Below are 5,237 nucleotides of genomic sequence, written 5' to 3'. Positions count from 1 at the left end.
TGCATGAATGTATTTTAAAATCTGAAGTTTTCACAGTTTATAGAAGCCGACGATTTTAGTCCGATCTGCTCGAAAAGGTAAACATAATAAAATACAAGATGCTATACTTTAAGGTCATGTGTCAAAGGTCAGGGTCACATGAATTAGTATAAAGCTTTAGTTTCCACTGGATCATCTCCAAACTTTAAATCAATATGTTAGTGAGTGAGAGATAAGCACTTTATTTGTTTGAGATCTTTAAAAAATATATATTTATTTGACTTTGACAATGACACAAAAAGATTAATACGTACTACACTAGATTCAATGTATCAACAATTCTGATATCAGCGTAAGACATGGGGTTTTTTGAGGGGGGGACATGAAGAACAGGAAAAAATTATGCAGTTTGCAACAGGAAGGAAATAAAGGACGTAAGTTTCACATAATGTTTATAATAATGTTTTAGATGAAATCGGAACAACATAAGAGTACTGCTGTCGGTTTCTATGGAGGCTGGATGTTTCTGGATTCAAAATGCAGAAGTATTCAGTACGTGCACGGATAGATCTGGAGTTAAAGATTCAAGAATGCCGATCTGTCACGATTTTCGGGTCGCGGGCTCGCACTGTGACTTTTTCCCTTTTGTGCGTGTCCCTCATCGTAGCCAATCGGCACAAAAACTGACAAGTCATTGTCTTCTCCTAAGCCACGGTAATTCATCAGCACTTGAGGCGGCTTTGGCTGATTGCATTTTCGACAGAGTAATCTCCACTATGTCATAGAGAATTTGGCTTTTATGGCGGAGCGAAACTTTGATGCCAAATACAGGAGGACAGCGAAGGCGAATGTTGAGAGTTCGCCACGCTGGGTCTGATTACAAATTGAAAATCCCCGTGTGCATCTCCACCTATGCATGACTTGTGTACTTCACTGTGTGTGTGTGTGTGAGAGAGAGAGAAAGAGAGTCGGTGTTTGTACCTCTCGAGATGTGATGGAGCTTTTCCATCTGCTGCTCCCTCAGGCCTTATTTCTTTCATCTCCTGAGATATTCATAAACTGTAACAAAAATAATGGACGCTGAAAACCACCTTTCATCAGACTTTTTTTTTTCTTTTCCCTTCTCTCTCTCGCTCTCGCTCTTCTGTGTGCTACACAAAAATGCACTTTCTTTCTTTTTCATTTTCCATCTCTGCGGCCACAGAGCAGCAACAATAGTCGCCGTCCAGCTTCAGAGCCGCCACCATAACGGCTCTAATTAACACAGAAATCCCTTTGCGGCTCAACAAGAAAAATGGAAGCATTTCCCACTATTTTAGGGCTTTTTTTTTTTTTGCTTATGCGTGTAAACTGTGGAGGAAACTAATGAGCAGGCAAAGCAATGCTAAGATGTGCAGCTTTTAAATGTCAGTATGTTGCACGAGTTCAACTTCAGCCTGGGAAAACGAGCGTTTCCTAGGAATGCACTCAAGAACCGGGCTATATAACTGGAAAAGGCTGATAGGGCTCGGTATCTAGAAGTAATGTCAATCCCTGGGTCCATGATAATACTTCACTGTCATTTAGAGAAATGACCATAAGAAGCTATTTAGAAGAATAAAAAAAGGAAACAGCGAAATAGCCTGAGGATATCCAACCTGCGAGTGTAGCCTAACGGCCCCTGTGCGTTTTTCCAATCAGGGCCGGCCTGCCAAAGAATTATGCTCTTTGATTTCAGGCGTGGGGGCTTCAGATCTGAGGGGGGGGATATCATTAAATCACAACTAACTAACAGGATGCAAGAGTTTAAACTTGTACATCTCTCTCGCTTGTTAGTGTTTCATCCAGACTTGTGCTCCATGGTTGATTAAATCCAATATTGTCCATTAACTGCTCATACTGCAGTCATTTGGAAATGTAGAGATTCTTTATAAGAAGATTTCCAAACTAAAGGCCCGGTGGAACGCGAATATATTAGCACGTATTATTCTGCCTATTGTAAATCTCTCCTACTTATTGCTTCCTTGTGACAAGTAATAACGTGGAACAGTGTGTGTACTTTCATTTGGCTTCGGCGGTTCTGTGGATTTTTTAAAAGGAAACCCTTCTAATTTCCACTCGGCGAGCTTTAGCTTTCAGCGGCAGCCCCTGAGTTTTCGCTCAATGCCCGACACCCCGAACAATAAGAGACACTAAAGTGGCCTCCGCAGAGCTGTGTGTTGTGGGCTGCGTTAATCGATACTTTTAAATTTATATTTACTTCACTCCTGAGCTCAGTTTTGATTTCTTTCGCGGGCTGTAGTAAAAGCTTAACATTTACGGTAATAAATGGGGAAAGCGTGTCGCCGCAGTGCTCCCGCGCACCTCTCAGATGAATTCAGCAGTCATGTAGTCAAGACACTGCCTGCACTGCTGATTGAATTTCCTCATTATTGCATTATTGCCCTGAATGTGGCTCTTGGCTATGCAATGTGCTGTGTGAAATGTGCACTTTATTATACCAGCTAACCCCACTAACACCTCCGCTTCGTTCCAGTGGCTCCACCCCTCAGCCTGTTTAGACCTGTCTCAGGAGTTTGGGCGTAATTGGTTGAATAAATAATTGCGGCTTTAGTAGCTGATGTTTGCAACAATCGCAGTGAGAAACACGGCTCAATCACACACCTGATCTGTCTGTTGATTGGCCGTCTTTCTTGTGTCTCTTCCTTGTATTAAGCATCCTCGGGAGGGATTACCGTTGTATGTAACTCTTAGGTGACGCCGAGGTGTGCATTCTAATTAAATGACGGGTTAGCACACTATTATGAGCATATTCACTATTTTGACTGACATCCTCAGTTCACACTGAGCTGACTAAGACAGAGTGAGAACCGAGCTTACCACATGCTCTCACTACGCTTGGATGTTGAGATTCAGACTGAAAGAATCTGTGATATGAAGTCAAGTGGATAGAAATCATATATCATCTGTTAAGTGCGGTACTCTGGGAAAAAAGCTTTCAACTCACACTAGAAATGTAGTCACTCTTTCAGTTCAGTGTGTTTTAATTGGACCCCTATTCAGTTTTCAACAACCCCAAACATAAAGCCAGAGTAATAAAGGGCCATCTTCAACAAAAAGGAGTCATGCATGTTGCTCTGCATGATGAATCAGTCTTTGATTGCATGAATTCACTGAAGAACTCCCACCAACCTACCTGCCACCTACCTTGAAACTCTGAATGCAAGTGTACATAAGAGAGCTGTCACACCGATGTGGCCAATGTTTGCCTTTTTATATACTTTGTATCAAGTTGGAGAATAAATACTGGTTGTGATATTTTCTTATTGGGCAGATGGTTCTAATCATTGATGTGTTGTTCTGTCTTTACACACGGTGGCTCTAAAAGTTTTGAATGAATATTTGATTTACATCCACCAAGTTCTTCAAGGTCGGCTTAACGATTTATTGGTCGGTAACTCAAAGTCTTCGAATTTGAAAGCTTTGATTCTGGTGTGCAGTGTAAAGATTTCAAATATGTCAAATGTGACGTCTGAAATTTGACCCCGAAATGTGTTACATCTCTAAAGAAAAGAGAACAAGCTGCTTAGTTAGACATATGCTGCAATATAATAGATTTAATAATAATTTAATAAACTCAAGCTATTCGTGTCTGATTTTATTTGACCTGCTACATAATGTTTAATGTACAAACTAGAATTTTATTCCCTTAAAAGTAAATACTAAAGTTAGGTTTAAAATAAATTTAAAATTGTGTTTTTTGACACATCACGTGTCAAATCATTTTTGCAAACATTTTGGATTATTTGAACAAAAAAAATCATAAATCAGAATGCAGCACATCTGCACCGGGAGGAAGCGGCGGTTACTAATTCTCTCCTGAGCTCCACAGAGTTCCCACCGGAGCGCCGCCTGCGCATTGCCAAAAGTGATCTTTGCCCCAAACAACTTCTGAGGGAAGAATGGCAGGGCCGGATGCAAATGAAGTGGGGTCGAGCCATTTAATACATGGTAATTAGACTCCACTGTGGCATTGAGGGTGACCTTTTCAGCCGTGGCCACGAGTTGTATCTCAACAGAATGAAACCCTCTCTAGAAATAAGAACGGCATTAAGTGAAGTCCGGCGAAGTTGGGAAGGAAATTATTCATCTTGTCAAGCACACACAGTCTTCCTGCTTTATTTACTTTGTCCTACACACTCTTCATAATTGCATTCTGCTCTCGGGGAAAACGTAACCAGCTCAATCTCCCCCTTGTTTTTCGTGGCAGAGTTTGTTTGGCGCATATATTAATATATTTAACATTCACTCCTGATTGTACAGGCTCTCTCATCCACATGCACATTAGTCATTTTGGAGATAAAACCAATTTCAAAGCTGCTGATGTCGATGGATTTGCCTAACAGATAACTTTGAACAGTGGGAGGAAATGATACAATAAACAAAGTGCTGAATCTATTAATATTATTATTGTTATTTTATTTATTTATTTATTTATTTTGCTGTTTTTTTTATGATGCTTCGGTGTGATTGCTGCAGTTACCCCGTCAGGAGTGTGTTCCCATTAAAATGTTTTATCCACGATTTGTAAAGTGTAATGGCCACTCTGTTAACCTCTTAGGAAAGATGGTAAACTGCTTCATCGCTCACCTGAGTGGACCGCGATGCCCCTGTTCTACCCCCCAGAGACTCGTATAACAAAAAACAGGAGAGGAAATTAATGCAAAAGACATTTACTGAAAACCTGCAACGAACACAGACGTTCCAATCACAGTTGAGCAGCTGTAACTAGGTTTGGCTCATTCACCATAGTGGTGTAACGTACAAGGTGCTTTTAGGACTCTGCAGACCTGAAAGTGATCGCCTCAGTGAATCTACCTTAGAAACAGCTGATTGTAGCCATGCTGTCCATGACAGGAGCTTCTATTTTATCTGCCCCCTGTGTAGATCATTAAAGGACCTTTGTTATTGCGGCCTGTCCAGGGTGTGCCCCGCCTTGAGGCCTGTGGTGGCTGGGATAGGCCCTGACAGCGCTGCAACCCTGATAAGGGTAAGCGAATGGATGGATGGATGTTGTTATTAAATTTGGTGTTGTAATGAGCTCCTTTACCGTCACCAAAATCACACCAAAACATGTGATTTGAATACAGTAACTCTTCGTAACATATTAATTCAATTCAATTTTATTTACATAGCGCCAAATCACAACAACAGTCACCTCAAGGTGCTTTGTATTGTAAGGTAATACAATAATAATATAATAATACATAAAGGGGAAA

The 5,237-nt window shown here is 40.8% G+C and overlaps 1 protein-coding gene across 5 annotated transcripts in view; it reads left to right on the top strand.

The window, feature by feature from the left end:
* Nucleotides 1-5,237, top strand: part of klhl29 (kelch like family member 29) — a 264,330-nt gene that overhangs the window by 67,311 nt on the left and 191,782 nt on the right. For 3 of the 5 annotated variants that reach the window (XM_005724914.2, XM_005724915.1, XM_005724911.1), the window contains one exon: nucleotides 4,906-5,008. The exons of the other annotated variants lie outside the window; for them this stretch is intronic. The gene's annotated coding sequence lies outside the window, so the exon portion shown is untranslated. The remainder of the gene's footprint in view (nucleotides 1-4,905; nucleotides 5,009-5,237) is intronic. 5 annotated transcript variants of the gene reach the window in all.

Source organism: Pundamilia nyererei, unplaced genomic scaffold, assembly GCF_000239375.1.
Source record: "Pundamilia nyererei isolate P.nyererei 1_Seehausen unplaced genomic scaffold, PunNye1.0 scaffold00013, whole genome shotgun sequence".
Taxonomy (NCBI): Eukaryota; Metazoa; Chordata; class Actinopteri; order Cichliformes; family Cichlidae; genus Pundamilia; species Pundamilia nyererei.
The sequence above is the reverse complement of the archived record's forward strand: the minus strand, read 5'-3'. Positions and strand labels throughout refer to the sequence as shown.